The sequence below is a fragment of the Sorex fumeus genome, unplaced genomic scaffold (assembly GCF_029834395.1).
Source record: "Sorex fumeus unplaced genomic scaffold, SorFum_2.1 ptg000006l, whole genome shotgun sequence".
In the NCBI taxonomy this organism is placed as follows: domain Eukaryota; kingdom Metazoa; phylum Chordata; class Mammalia; order Eulipotyphla; family Soricidae; genus Sorex; species Sorex fumeus.
This window is the reverse complement of record NW_026606063.1, coordinates 35,015,721-35,032,563: the sequence shown is the minus strand read 5'-3', so window position 1 is coordinate 35,032,563 and position 16,843 is coordinate 35,015,721. Positions and strand designations below refer to the sequence as shown.

The 16,843-nt window shown below is 36.7% G+C and overlaps 1 protein-coding gene across 22 annotated transcripts in view; it reads right to left on the bottom strand.

Annotated features, from left to right (window-relative positions):
- MYT1L (myelin transcription factor 1 like) overlaps positions 1 to 16,843 on the bottom strand; it is a 501,918-nt gene that overhangs the window by 336,269 nt on the left and 148,806 nt on the right. For all 22 annotated transcript variants that reach the window (XM_056128242.1, XM_056128237.1, XM_056128238.1 and 19 more), the window contains one exon: positions 11,666 to 11,774. The gene's annotated coding sequence lies outside the window, so the exon portion shown is untranslated. The remainder of the gene's footprint in view (positions 1 to 11,665; positions 11,775 to 16,843) is intronic.

The window sequence follows — 16,843 nt, the reverse complement described above, 5'->3', positions numbered from 1 at the left end:
TGATAGGTTAGTAACCACTCCTCTGCATTGATACCAGCCTGTGAGGCTCTCACCAGGGGGCATTCATTCCCTTGTACATCACTGAGGGCTTATGAATCTCTAAGGGTGGAAACGCCATGAGGGCAATTAAAGGTCTAGCAACCCTCAGCACAGCTAACCAAACACACAACATTAAAGATCCCTAACTTTTATAAGAAATGATTGATAACATATAACCCTTTCTTTTGGTTACACTTTTTCTTCATCTGCGCCTTACTTTCTCAAATTTTCAGAAGCTGGTTAGTAAATTTAGCAGTCTGAATTGCTCAGGCACAGGAGTTGTGATGAATTGAATCACCATTTACCCTGGATAAGAAGCAACCCATCCCTCTTCCTACCTCAGAATCCTTGTATACAGATGGAATGATACAGCAGCGGCATGAGAGGTTATTGAGAAGTTTAAATAAAATGATCCATGTGCTAACTACACAGCATGTCTTGAGGTTTAGCACTGAATATTAGTTCATATTTCAGCATTATCATTGTTAGAGTGCACACAAGAGATAGTAAGCCCTGTCAACAAAACCTAGACCTCGTGAGGTGTAACAATTTTTGCTCTTTTGCTCTAATAAATGCCTTGTCACTTCTTGGTATTAACAGCACTCATCAAAAGTGAGAATATATCATTGTCTGGAAGGGGAGAGAGGGAAGGAAACATTTATTTTGATTTTGAAGTAAGAGCAACCAAAGAGTTAGTGAAGAAACTTAAAAAATAAGAGCAAATGAACCACTAAATGGAGTATAGATGATATAATGTGCTTTTTTAAAATCCGTGGAATACTGCATTAGGATTTGAGCTCATGGATTGAACTCCATTTCTAACTATCAGGTGAAAAAGTTGGAGGATGGTTGCCTGGGGGGTGGATTTGGATAGTGAGGTAGCTTATGGTTAATATTAATATTATAGGAAGGGGCACCTGATAGTGTATGCCTTTTCATTTTGATGAAATGGGAACAAACCATGACTTAGCTGAAGTGGAAGATAGTTTATAAAAGTTATGGATAGAAGAGATGTGAAGGAAACTATGTAGGTGATAAAACAGGAGTTCAAGTCACATGTCAATAACATATAACTATGGATCTTACTCGAATTCTGAGTCAAACAAGCAAACCATAAAACTAAATTTGTGCAACAATCTGGAAACCTTAACCTTGTCTGGACAGTTAATGATAATTTAAACTATGTTGAGATTTATAAGTTATTATGCTTTTAAAATATCATTTATATTTTATAAATTCACACTGCAGTATTTTCCATACAAATGTTTACACTAATTTGGATCTGCTTCAAAGTAACCCATGTTTGGGAAAGGAAGGGTGACTAAGACAATATATATAAAGTTTGGCCATTTTTGGAGCTCAAAGATATAGAACAGGGATACCCTCTGTTTTCATGGGGGATAAGTCTTTTGCTAAAAAGTGTAGCAAGAAAAGGGGATTAAAATGAGATAATGAAAAATTTACTAGGTCACAGGACTTGGTGATTTCAATTCGTGAAATCAATTGGTCAATCAATCAAGCTTTTTGGACCCTCTTTTCCTGTTTCTGAAGCAGAATAGGAGAAAAATAGTTTTGCAACCTCACAGAGGTGGTGCTCAGGATCTCAGTGAATTAGCTGTGGTTAAGAGCAGTTATTCATCAGTGTTATTTGTATAAAAATTTATGGGTTAGTTATTTACTTTTCTTTCCTTAGGCCATATTTCTATCAAGTCTCATGGGTAGATCTTGAACAAGTATCACAGATCAACCTAAAAGTAAAAGACCTCTGTTGATTCTGATGCCTGTGGTTTTGGAAACACTTTGAAGACACTAGTTGAAGGCAGATTCCATGACTATAAGGACAGAAGTAGGCACAGTGGAGTGATCTTTTCTTAGGACAGAGTCACATGTATTAATTTCTATATCCACAGACCAGTGGGCTGGAGCGATAGCACAGTGGTAGGGCGTTCGCCTTCCAAGCGGCCAACATGGCCGACCCGAGTTCGATTCCTCCGCCCCTCTCGGAGAGCCCGGCAAGCTACCGAGAGTATTCGATATGCCAGACACAGTAACAACAAAGTCTCCAATGGAGACGTTACTGGGCCCGCTCGAGCAAATCAACGATCAACGGGAGGGCCTTTTATTTATTTATCCACAGACCAGTGCTGCTGTGGAAAATTAGTAAGCATGTGTCTCAGGAAGACAAAAATGTTTGGATCCAAGGACATGATTCAACAGCCGTCATTGTTCTTCCTGGTAGTCATATATGTGTCAGGAGTCAGATTATATTTAGGACATTTGAGTAGACAGAACAGAATCATGATAAGGAAACTGGTAGACAAGAATGTATGAACAAGTGGTCTACACTAGTAGGGAGAGTTATAAATGTAGTGTTGGTACACACTCTCTGAGACCTCTCTACTTGGGAATAGAGGAATCTACCTACCTTCCAGATTTCTGGGGGCAAAATTGGAATTGGCATTTTCATTCTAACTAGTGGAGAGTTTCGGCTTTATCCCAGGCATTCCCTGAAATACACAATGCTCCATAACTTCCTTAGAAGACCACAAATTCCAGATGGCAGTGATACACAATGAAAGGACTTTTCAAGCATATCAGATTGTGATAAATAAAATCACAAATCCTGTTTATTAAGAGAAGTAAATATTTTACTTCATGGATTCAAGTTCATAGGATAATATTCAATGTAGAAAACATAAATGCATAAAATTCTTACTCCAATGGACATATTTTTATAACTTAAGAATGTATACCTCTACATAATTTCCTTGTGGATATGCAACAAAGAATAGTGAGTACAGTGTATCAACCCATATTGATAACTTTGATTAAGATAACTGTTTTTTGTTTTTAAAGTGTTATAAAAATACTGTTTGATTGTTGGAGGTCACAGAGGTTAACCTTTATTTTTGGAATTAATTCTCAGGGGTTGTTTTTTTTTTTTCTTTTCCCTCAACTTTCTTTCCTTCAACTTTGCTATGCCTTAGAGTGTTTTAGAATTTTCTGCATATAGTCCTATTAAGACTAGAGAAGGCAACACTATCTGAATTTCTTAGTTTCTCTAATTTACCACCCCGCCTTATTTACCTGCCCATATGAAGGTGGCTGATCACACAACATAGAACAAATATCAGGTCTCACAGTTTTAGGAGCACTTACTTGGTTGACCTGTGTAGGTCAAAGTGCACCAAATGTCCCTTATGTGACTTCGGTTAAGTACAGATCTCTATATTTATTTTTTTCTGTTCTAATTCCTCTCCTATAGAGTGACTGGCCCAGGAGGATTGGTCCACAGTTGGAAGTCTGCCTCAAGAACTAGGGGAGAAGGCGGTTGAGATAAAGAAGGAACCATTATGACTTTGATGATTTGGAAGGAATCCCTCTGGATGGGAGATGCGTGCTGAAAGCAGGACAAGAAATAAACATGACGGCCTCTTAGTATCTGTATTGCAAACCATAATGCCTAAAAGGAGAGAGAGAGAGAGAAAGAGAGAGAGAAAGAGGAAGAGAGAGAGAGAGAGAGAGAGAGAAAGAGAGAGGTGCCTGCCATAGAGGCAGGCAGTGTGTGTGGGGTGGTGGCAGGAGGGATATGGGGATATTCATGATGGGAAATGTTCACTGCTGGAGGGATGGGTGTTGGAACATTGTGTGATTGAAACCAATCCTTAAAGCTTTGTAACTATATGCTACCGTGATTTGGTTTAAAATAAACAAACAAACAAACAGAATTTCTGACCCAATGTCTCACATGCAGTTGCTGCATGTGAAACATTGACTGACTGTCCCCTTTGTTTTCTAGGTGACAGTGGATAACAACAAAAACACAGCACTTAGTATACTTGAACATTTGGCTTAGTGATTTCAGAGCAATTCAAAGGGAGTGAAAAGCTACTTATATGTGATAAAATTTTCAGAGAAGCAAACGCATGCTTCTCAAAAAGAGGAACTCCCTGTTTTTCTATGTTCCGACTCGTTCCTACTCTTTCCTACAAGTTCATAAAGTGATATCCAATTGTAGAAATGATCATGGTGATCATACTGTTCTCACAGTTCGTTGTAATAGATCAGGACTACACAACACAGGGAATGGAAATACCACTTGTTCACGTTTCCTGAAGCTCTGTATGGAATAAATGTTTTGACCTATACAAACCTCAGATAACAGAGGGTACCCCTTGATTACAATCAAGTAGTTAGTGCTTGTTGAACCTTCCTGGGAAGAAACCAGATTGAGGGATGGACTCCTGAGATTATTTTTGCAAAGTGTTCATAAACTTCATCAAGAGATACTCATCCTTTTTGTTATTTTTGGGCCACATCTGGCTGTGCTAAGGGTTTATCTCTGGCTCTGTGCTCAAATATCAGTCCTAGAAGTGCTCAGGGAACCTGAATTGATCAGGGATTGACCTGGATCAGCTGCAAGCAAGGCAAGTGCCCTCACTGCAGAGCTCTCTCTCTCTCTCTCTCTCTCTCTCTCTCCCTTTCCAGTTCACAGATATTTTAGCTTTACTCAGATAGCAACAGAATTTTGAGTTCTTTTCTATATATGATGTTTTGAATGAATGCTTAAGAAATAAATGTTCAATAAAACAGGATGGTAACGTTAATTTGTACATTGAGAGACTATATAAACATTGCCAAGTAGATGCATCATACAGAGATAAATACACACAGATACACAGATCATGCACTTTTATATATGCATAATGCATATCACACATGTTTAAAACATACTTTATGCACAAATACATATCTACAGCTGTTTCACAGACACACTCTCCTACATGCACATTCACACAAACATTATACATAGCTATGCACAGAGCATGTAAAAGACATACTCTCCAATCATCGCATGTGCATATATATATATACACATAAAGAAATGTAACCACACACACTCAGATATATTGACACGTTTTCCTGTAATTTTTAAACAGATTTTGATTGCCAATATAATGACCAGACACACCTATGGTGTATTTACCTGGAGTTCTTTAAGAAGCGTAGGTATGATTTTAACAATAGCACAGCAGGTAGGGCATCTGCCTTGCACGCAGCCAACATGGCCGACCCGAGTTCGATTCCTCCGCCCCTCTCGGAGAGCCTGGCAAGCTACCGAGAGTATTCAATATGCCAGACACAGTAACAACAAAGTCTCCAATGGAGATGTTACTGGGCCCGCTCGAGCAAATCGATGATCAACGGGAGGGCCTTTACTTTACTTTTATACTGTTTTCATAATGACATAAGATATAGAGTCCCTCCCTATTCATGTTCCCTAGTTATCTGTAATGTAGTTCATAGCTCTTTTATTATAGAAAACATAACTGAGATATTATGTCTTTTTATTAATTTAAAGAATTTCTTCTTCATATCCTACAATTTTTTTCCATTTTTGTCATCCAATAACTATTTCCTCACTGCCATTATAGAAAATACTTTTGATAATCTGACCTTTAAATTATGACTTTATTTTTGAATAAGTGAATAGTCATTGATCGAATTTATTTTGTATATTTTTAAAGCAGAATTTAAATGAGAGAATTTTAGAAAAGAAATTTTCATGAAATATTGCAAGATTTATGGAGAAAACTCAAGTTGCTAAAAGGTAACTGATGATTATGCATACTGTGCTAAGTTGGGAATCTGATGGGAGAAGTTCTCTACCTTCTTTTATTTATTTCCTCTCTGCCTTTTTGTTTTCTTCTGGAACTCCTCACCATCTCTCTTCAACCCCCATTACCTCTCTACTTCTTCCTTTACATTTCCATTGTTCTAAAATAAATACAAATGCATGAATAAATGAATAAAAACAATGAAGACTCCCCTCTCAATCCTCTCTTTCTGTGTACTTACTAAACACATAAACATTTCCATTAGTTTCTTCTCTATCCATCTAGAGTTTTATGCAAATTCAAGCAAATATATGTGTGCCTTCATATTTCTGCATCTCTTTTTATTTCTTGAGCAAAATACCCTTGAAATTTTTCTACTTCATTTCACAGAGTATGCCTTCATTTTTTACATAACTGCTCGTAAATGAAGGCACTTTGATGTGAATAGAAAATACAATCCAGATAAAAAGTAGATTACGTCTGCTTTCTTAGGACAAAGCCTGTATGTCTTGGTTATTTATACATGACAAAAGAATAATGATAATTTAAAGACACTGACCACTGTTCCACATGTTTGATGTGGCTTATCTACCTAAGTCTTAACAGCCCCATGGAAGAATCTACTCCCTACTCTAGAGATGGAAGTTTGAGCCTCCAGAACGCCTCAAGTACATGTAAACTCTCCTTGCTTTTATAGCTCTTCTGTGTACTGCTGTAATCACCCTCAACTATTGTTGTTCAAATAACTGCTCCAAATTTAAAACAGAGAACAAAAGAAAATCTAACGTTAATGTTACCTTGCAACAGTGCTTCTTGGGCCTCCTCAGATCTTCACCTGCTTCACTAAACCATCAAAGCTGAGGCTCTCAGGCACTGCTTGGACTTATTTGACAATTTCCTGGGGCCTTGGGGCTCTTCCGGGTCATTCTGACACCTTTTGTAAAAGACATCAACATGGTCTCCTCTAGGACCACTGGACTGTCTATAGAACTGACTGTCTATTGAAGTCCTAGTGCCCCATTCCCTCATGTTCCCTTTCAAATCTCTGGATCTTTCTAGATAGTAGTGCCATGTCTATAATCTCTCTCCATGTCATCTGTAAAGCAGTCAGGCAGCAATTCTTTAGGACCCTGGATGTCTTCTCCTAGAATTAGATTCTTGCTTTTGGGGGCTGTATTATACTATTATACTTTAGTACTTTCTACATACCACTTTTATGGCTCTTTTCACAGTGTGTGGTTAATTAATTTTTTTAGAGGGAGGGATAATGTGTTTCTCTCTATTAAATAGTTTGGCATAAACAGCTTTGCAGCAGAACTCTGTAATTCCATTTTGGTTTCTATAGTGTCTGGCATATAGTAGCTGACTCAAAAATACCTTACTTAAATGCATGAAATTATACATTTAGGTATGAACATGGATGGCATCTGCAATAATTTAACAATCTGTTTTTATTAACAGAGTTATCTTTTCCCTTAGATTATAGGTTAACTATACTCCCTTCACTTGTATCTGTGAAACATGAGAACCAGAAACACTCATGATAAAAGATGACTCATGATTAAATCAGTGAGATTGGTGTTTGTAGACTGAATGACATTGGTGCATTCTAAGGTGGCATGGGGCAAAGAATGGAAGGAGAAAAAAAGAGTTCCACAACAGAGGTGTACTGAATGTAAAAGACTGAAATGTGCATGTGAAAATACATGTATTTCACATAAAAGCATTATACATCCAAATGCTAATATATATATGTATGTATCACACAGACATATAATACATAAAAGAAATGACATGGTTTGGCAAATTTTGTACCCTATCTTTCATCCTTAATTGTACAGACTTGAAGTCATTCTGTATCAAAGATCTGTTTCACAAACATATTATCTAGTTTGATATGGCACAGCATTCACTCATTCATTCATGTCTACCATGAATTGCTAGAGCACACACCAGCCCAGCACTCTGCTAAGAGCAGGGAATCATGTTTCTACCATCAGGCATATATTAGATCTCTGACTGCCAAGGAGACTCTGACAAGCTTTGGAAAAAGACACTGAGATGGAGGATAATAGACTTTGAGAAAGTTTTACTCCATGTGGAAGTGGTGGTGTTCTTGGATTGTTCATGGATTTGGTGCCTGCCAATGACATTCTCTTTTCCAAGAATAACCTCCTCCCAAAATCAGAAATGCTGGATCCACCTTAAGTATTTCTAAAGCTGCTCCCCAGGCTTCTAGAGTCAGCAGACCCAACTGTCAAGGCCTTTACTTGGGCAGAGCAATCGAAAAGGATATGTCATCTTTGCTTGATATTGAAAGAAAATCAACTGAAATTTCAGAAGACAGTGCCTGACAGACTACACATATTCTTATTGCAAGGACTGTATTTAATGTTTCATATAGTTTATATCCTATTAAATTCTTCTATTGTAGTAAATTACTGTTTATTCTATTAAGAAGAAATCATGGTGCCCATTTCTTTGAGAGAGGAAATAAAGCTTATATTCAAAGAATTAAAGAACCTTGCTAAATTGCTCAGCTGGTGTGATAAATTGATTTTATGGTATAACTTTATCCAAAATTTTACCAAATATTTGTTTCACAATAAAGACCTTTGGACTTGCAGACTTTTCAAAATGACTTTGGACAACACAGCAGCATATGCTTGTTGGATGCATTTCTACTAGTTTGTACTGGTCATTTATCCTATTCTGATTTATTTTTAAATAATTTATTGTCCAAAGACTAAATATGTGCATATATATTGAACTTCAAAATAATGATCTTTTCTTTTAGGTGTTTTATGGTTTTATATTTTGGTTTTGAACTTACCAATTATCGAGAGAAGTAGACCCTATGGTTTTCATTTTACTAAAGTGTGTAGTGTTGCCTGAAATAGTATTATCTACATCAAGGCACTGATTACTAACCTGAGCACATCGGTGAACATTTTTTTTCATCTTTGCAGATTTGTGAACCCAGACCAATATCTCGGTGTATTGGTCTTTAACATTTTTATAAACATTTTCAGGGTGATTCCAGAATATTTCTGGTCAGTCAGAGTGAAAGTGGCATGAAAATACAAGTTACTACTCTTCTCTTTAAATATAAGAGGTTTCTTGGATTTGGCACTGACCTTCATAGTTAGAATTACCTTTTATTTTAAGCATCTTTCAGGTGTTATATAGCTCTTTCTCTGCTTGATTCTGACTATATAACTCACATACTGGCCATGTGCTTGTCTGTAAAGCAACATGCCTGCAGACAATGATTTTATAGTCTACTGTGGTGTGAGTCTGCAAGTAATAAGATTTCATCAGACTAAGAGTTATACTCTCTTTTCTAAAATTGACTCAGACTATTCCTGAAATCTTAACTTAGCTATTTAACGTGCTTTGTAAAACTATTGCCAGAGGGCCACTTTCTTTGACTGTGTATCTTGTAAATAAAGTTTTATTTGCAGATCACTGTGTTCACTTGATTATATTTCTGTGCATACTCCCTTACAGCACTGAGCACCACTGCAGAGAACAAACAGCTTAAAAAGCCAAAATTGTTTACTATCTGGCCCCTTAAAATAAAAATTTGGATACACTGATCTATGCAATATGGCAGTTTGTAAAACTTCATTCCATAGATGCTCATGTGAAGGTTTATACTTTGCTTTGGGAAACTATTCTCATAACTCATTCCCAGTTCCTTTTTTGTGATGCTAATTGATTGATTTCAATAATCACCATGTACTAAAGCATTTGTAACAACCATACAACAAAGCCAAATATCAATCTTGCAAGATGAAATAATGAACTAAACATGTCTGGAAATGATAGACTCTAAAAGCAAGCATCATTTGATCTTTGTGAAGTTGCGCATGTTGACCTTCAAGTCTATTACAACCCAAACTTGAATAGTGAGAGGTAACTGGTACTAGTGAAGACTGAATTAAATTGTACACATGAAAACTCTTAAAATGAATTGTACAAATAGTTGGTTGTGCTTTTGCTGTAATTACTCTTCTCTCATTGGGTTGGAAGCTCACAGGAATTATGAGGGACCTCTCAGCCTCACCAGATGTCCAGAAGAGTTTAACAAATTCCAAGACTTGCTTGGGTAATAGCAAACAGACTAACAGCAGCAAGGCAGACAGGACAGGATGATGGTCAAGAATGGAAGAGATTAGAATTTTCCAGAATTTTGAGATCCCTTTATCTTCTCGGAGCAGGTTCAAAGTGCTCTCTAAGTCTTGAAGATGCAGACCTCTCAAAATCAAGCACTGAGCAGTCTTTTCTAGGTCAGATTTAGTTGAATTTTTCTATGAAAACTACCTTATTGTTTTCAGTATTGTTTTATTTCAGAGTGAGGTTTGTTTTTGTTTCTTTTTATAATAAGCAACAAAGATAGTCCTCTTTTAAATGTGAACATTTAACTCGAGGCCAGAAATGCCAAGTCAATAAGTCTAGATTTAAAAATTAGTCATATTTCATTCAACATTCTACAGCCTATGAAACTCATTGACACAGTCTATATGTATAAAGCACAATTCATAAACTTTAACTGATTTTAACATTAAGCATGTGTTTAAATCTAATAGTTTTACTATTTTTTTTAACTTTAGGGAAATGACAATTAAATGTAAATGCCTTTCCTAAACCAAACCAATGAGTTCAGTGGATTTTTTTTTCATGGAAAGTGAATAGGGCATAGACTGGAAAACAATTAGAACAACTGTGACCTATTATACTAGTTCATAAAGCTCTTAAAGACTGCAGCACCCACAAGGTTGTGGCATATGGGAGACAATCCCAGTCTCTAATTTCCATGTAACAGTAAGTAGTTCTATTACCAGACAGGCAAATGGGGTAGTCAGCAGACAAATAAATTACTGTAGCACAGTGAACCTTAAAAGGCATGCCAGAGTTTTCCACATACAAAATTAACATGTCCTAAAATCTTATTTTCCCCAGCAGTGTAACTGTGGACTCTTGGATGTGAGTGTTTAATAGACTCCTGGGCTTCTGAAGTCAATGCTACGCAGACACTCAGAAACACAGGCTTTCAGGGGTGATTTGGCTTAATTAATTTCAATTCTATTGCAATCGCTTTTTGTTTTGAGGGCCATACCTGGCGATGCTGAGGGGCTACTTTCAGTTCATTGTTCAGAGTTGTTCTGGAGAATCATGTGGTGGTGGGGTGGGGGTGTCAAAATCAGACTCCCCAGAAACAGAGCATGTGCTCAGCGCTTTGCATTATTTTCCCACTGCTGTCAGGGGTGAGATTTTAGTCACATCACAATCATGTGGACCTTCAGTCTTTAAAATACCTTCCCCCCCTACTTTTCCCCCAAAGGCATTTTATTTATTTGTTTGTTTTGGGGGCCCACACCTGTCAGAGCTCAAGGGTTACTTCTGGTTCTGCACTCAGAAATTACTTCTGGCAATGCTCATGGAGCCATATGGGGTGATGGGGATTAAACTAGAATCAGTCATATGCAAGGTGTTCTACTCACTGTATTATCACTAGCCCCTTGAAGTTCCCCTTTGAAAAATGTGCTACCCAGGATGCAATCACCAGTAACTGTCAACTCCCACCTTCAACTCTTCAAATCATAATTAGTAAATTTTATTAACAAACTACTTTATCAGCCAGTGTGCGTTTTTGTTTGTAGTGACTGAAAATGTTGCATTTCCATGTGGGGGTTCTTGTATAGTTCTTCCTTACTGATATACCCTCAACCTTTCAAAGTGCCCTAAAGGATACATATTCTATCTCACCATATCATTTGAGTAGAAGAACAAGGGCTGCATTGTGTAATGTAGTTACAAGAGACTCTTTTAAAAAATGAATTGTCTATTTGGAGACTGTGCAAAGTCTGACTTCAAAAACTGCTTTTCTTTGAAGTCAAAGGGCAACAGGAAACTGAGAGGAAGATGGTGACTCAGAGGGGAGGCACACAAGTAGCAGGCATGGGAGAACCTTGATATAGTCTGCAGGGTTCTTGGGCAGGTACCTGAGCTCTGTTGCCTACTTGCTCTGTGGATCCGATTTTGCTTCCCCGGAAATTGCTCCCGGAGATGCCCACCAGGCGTGATTCACCAATTCACCACCGGGTTCATTTTCTAAAAGAGAAAACAAAACAAGGTAATGAATGACTGAAGAGAGGATGTGAACGAGAATTCCCTCCTTTGTGCTATTACTTATAGAAAAGACAATATTTAAAAAGAGGTAAGAAATGTGTAAATGATTTCACTCGGAAACACTGGTTAGAAAAACCATATAGACTAGTAGAAAATAGTTTCCAACATTCAGTTAATCTACTTTTAAATCCAAAATTTTTAATATTTTTTAAATACTCATTCGTTTGAAGGTAAAACTTAATATTTAGATCAATCAATTTCCAGACAGTGTGTAAGACTATTTATTGTCATCTTTAACATTGATGTAATTGAAAGCAGTTTAATAAGTGAGAAATATTTTAAAGGTGTTAACTATTTCTTGGAAATAATGTGATTCCATTCATGACAAAACATAGTCTGTCAATAACAAAGGCATCTCCAAATGTTAGTTCAGTTTCATTTTTGTACAATAACAAAAGATATTGTCTTTGTTAATGTAAATTTAGAATTTATTTATCAACTTTCCATCAAGATACTCTGCAGTATTGTTTCAGTGTTAGAAACTATTTTTTATTGTTGTAATTAGAAAGAAAATACCCTGATTATTTCAAACCCCTTTGTCAAAAAGAGAATTGATTTTATTTTTTTTATAAAAGGAATTCAAATACCAGAAACTGAAGAGAACTAGGTGTCTCAGCTGTTGAAGCTATTGTTTCTGGTGTAAACCTTAGAATTCAAAGTCCCTCATTAAATTGAGTCTATGGCAATAGCAGACGAAGTGTTAATGGGCATCAGTGAAGTGCATCAGGCAAATGAAGAGACCCTAAGGGCTCTCCATGCTGTTTATGATCAGCTGCATTCAGCAGCATTACCATAAATCCTCTAAAAGATATTGTACTCTACTTCTTCCATGCTACCTTGCAATAAAGAAAGCATTTAGAGCGCTTAGCAAGTAGGATTTGAAATAAAGTAATATACAATTTCCTATGAAATACATGAGCAGCCTATAAAATGCTACCGTAACACATTTTATTATTTGTCTTAATAAGAATTTACCAAAACAAACCCATAAAGAACAGAATATTTTGGAAAATATACACTGGAAGTAGAAAGGTTTTAAAGTCATTCTGAAAACTCAAGGTTGAAAACAAAATGAAAGTTGACATACTTCGGGGGTATCTGCAAATTTGTACTCATAGTTTGCAGTTATTTAAAATATTTAATCTCACTGTGATTCAATTAAAAATAATTTTAAAATTAAAAATAAATACAATATTTTTTAAAATTCTGAGTTTTCGGTTTAAATTACAGCAGCGGAAAACCATCAAATTAAGAAATATTTAAGGAACTATGTGGCTTTGTAGCTGCATTATAAATACCTTTATCAATAATCAAAATATGCAAATGTATATATATTCACTCAACTATACTCACACATGTATACACGTTAATGTGCATTCATATCAAAAATTCTTCTCAACACTATTTGCTGTTAGTTGAAAATTTATTTATAAATTTAACTTTTATGTGATGAAGGTAAATACCCCCAGACAGTCTCAATTTAGATACCTACCTACCTAGAAATTATCTAGATTTAGAAAGAAATAAGCATCCTCCTAGGATTAACAACCACAGAAGCTCAGAAATCAGAGACGAGGTCAGGGACAGACAGAGAATTAGAACACACACATAAACTCCATATTTGGGTAGTCACAAGTAAAATAGACATTACTGATTCTGAAATAAAAACATGATAGATTAATACTACAATAATACCTTTCCATCAAACACAATTCAATACATGGACTGTCCTATTTTTGCCTTACTCCATGATGTCTCAGTCAACATTGCTATGAATATTTTTATTCATTAAACCTCTCTCAATCTGAGGTTATCTCTGACAAAGACTGAGATAAAAGTATTTTCATTCCGGGGCTGGACCGATAGCATAGCGGGTATGGCGTTTGCCTTGCACGCAGCCAACATGACCGACACAGGTTCGATTCCCAGCACCCCATATGGTCCCCCGAGCACCGCCAGAGCAATTCCTGAGTGCATGAGCCAGGAGTAACCCCTGAGCATCGCCGGGTGTGACCCAAAAACCAAAAAAAAAAAAAGTATTTTCATTCCGAATTATTTTTTACTTTTTTTTGTTTTTGTTTTTGGTGGAGTTCAGGGGAGGATGCTTCGGCCACACCTGGTGGTGTTTAGGGCTAACTCGTGGCTCTGTGCTCAGGAATACTACAATACTACTTTTGGTAGTACTCACAAGACCCTGTGAGGTGCTGGAGGTCAAAGGACCCAAGTCAGTGTAAGACGAGTGCCTTAATCCTTGTGAAATCCATTTCTCTGGCCTGCTTATTCCAAAATATCTTAACGTAAGAGTCCCTAGGGCCATGCTGTAGAATTTCATCTGAATTCTTGAGTGGAGAATTTTTGTACAAGGAGAGTGCCTCCATTTTGTGAACTGACTCAGTTCTCCTTTTCACATGTTCATAGTGAGTACACATTGTTAGTCTTTAATGCTGGCTCCAGTACCTCTACAAATGCTTTCTTGACTACCTAATTCTAGAACTGGACATCACAGATGGCAAGGGTGGTGTCATCTTTCCACCCTCTTGCCCTGAAATGTTCCCATCCACCCACAAGGCAAGAGGCAGCTTTTGTGACTTTCCTTGGAGCTGTCAGTACATGAAATTGTGGACATTCATGTTACTCTCTTCATTACTTCTTGGACGTTTCCAATTTGTAAATGATCTTTTGATTAAGTGACACATGTCTGTACCTCTTTGGCCATCTGAGTCATTTCTTTGGGGTTATCAACCAGAGGAAATATTTCTTGCTTATTTCGTCCTTCCTAAAAGTTCTACATAAAATTGATTAAAGATGAGGGACATGTTTTGACAGTACCTATTTTTCAGACTTACAACATTGAACAAGAACTAGACATTCCTCACAGGGCAAGGGTAGGAGAATAAATTCACCCCAATGGACAGATAGATAGAGTTGCAGGTGAGTTTTCAGGAACAAATTCAAAGATCCCTGAACTGGTTCCTTTGCTTTCCTGAGTCCATGCCTCGATATGCTTGAACAGAAACATGCTTTGTAGAAGTTCTTTAGCATATTACAGTGGTCAACTTTGGAATGCATAATAGTGAAAATAAAAGTTAGTGTATTGCAGCAGCCAGGTGGAGTGAGTGCAGTCTTGACCTGCTGTGCCTCACGAGTTTGGCCTTTCTGTTGGATTTCAAGTTGTCTACACCTATTAATAGAATGAAGATCTAACTGCCCAGCATCTGTGAGATGAATAAATTGTGCCATCTGGTATCTAGTAGGTTCTCCATTAGTCTTTCCTGCTTGACTAGAAGCATTATGCTTCCCTTTGTGCCAAATTAAGGATAGTTTAGTAAAACCCCTCACTTATATTCTTTGTTTTAGATTAAACTGAGGAGGATATGATTCAATGTCTAGTTGGCTCCAACATTTAGAACATGCATACATACTTCAAGTTCTTAAAGTGTGATTACTTTTAGAATATTGTTGATAAAACATATGAGAAAATATTATAAAAAGAAGGAAATAAATAAAACAACGAAATAAAGAAAGACAGAACATCTACACTTATTTAAACTATGCTTATTTTATTGTTAAATTCTTGTGTATTGCTTTTTTGTGTGTTTTGAAATCCAGACTCATTGTTTTTTGTTGTAAGGGATCCATTTTGCAGGGGCTAAAGTGATACTACAGTGCGAGGGCATTTTCCTGGCTTGCAGCTGACACAGGTGGTCTGCTGAGCACTGTCAAGAGTGATCCCTGAGCGTAGAGCTAGTAATATGCCCTGAGTACTATGTAGTGTGATCCAAAAACCAAAATGTAAAATTTTTATAAATTCTATTTTTCAGAGGTTAGAGTATAGCACACTTGCCTTGTATGTGGCAAAATTTGGTTCTATCTCCAGAACTTTTGATAGTTTGAACTCACTGGAAGTGATGCCTGAGGACAGAGCCAGGAGTAATTCTTGAGAACCACTGGGTTTAGCTCAAGAAAAGAAAGAAGGAAAGAAAAAAGAAAGAAAGAAAGAAAGAAAGAAAGAAAGAGAGAGAGAAAGAGAGAGAGAAAGAGAGAGAAAGAGAGAGAAAGAAAAAGAAAGAAAGAAGAAAGAAAGAAAGAAAGAAAGAAAGAAAGAAAGAAAGAAAGAAAGAAAGAATTAAATTTTTTAGCACTGGATTGTTTGTTTGTGGTTTGGGGGGAGAGTTTACAATCAAGTTTTCACTTCTTCCCCAACCATAATCATCAAAACACAGACTTTTAAAACTCAACATTCCCTGTAGATCACCTATAAAGATCATGCCAAGAGTATAACCTTGAATAAGCTTAACCAAAACCTCTACCAAGGAACCCTTATTTCTAGCATGCCAAGTAATAAGCCTGGCAAGCTACCAGTGACGTACTCGATATGCCGAACACAGTAACAACAAGTCTCATGATGGAGACGTTATTGGGCCCGCTTGAGCAAATCGATGAACAATGGGAGGACTGTGACCGTGACTTGCAATGACAGAAAGAGATTTTAGAATGGGTTCAGACCAAATAGTTAACAGATTTACTTTGACATAACAGAGTGGGAAATGGGATTCATGAGGGCTTCAACCTTTTATTTATATGTTTTGGAATATCACTCAGTGGTGCTCAAGGTTTACTCTTGGCTCAGCACACAGAATAACTCCTAGCAATACTCAGGGGATCATAAGTAGTGTAGATAATTAAACTGGGGCCAGATGTATGCAAGGCACATGCCTTAATATTTATACTACATCTCTGACCTCTATTTCATGTTTTTATCTTTAATGTTTCTAATTGTTAAATATTGATTATAAAAATCATGTAGTATTTATGTATCAAAAATTACATGCATAGTTATGATTTTATCACATGGTATTAGTTTTAAGTTTTTTTATCAATGGCTATAATTAATAAACCCAGATTACATCATAATTACAAGCAACTTGCATTTTCTAAAACCGAAGCTATTGATGCTTTACTGTGTTGTTTATAACTGGTTCTAGATTCTG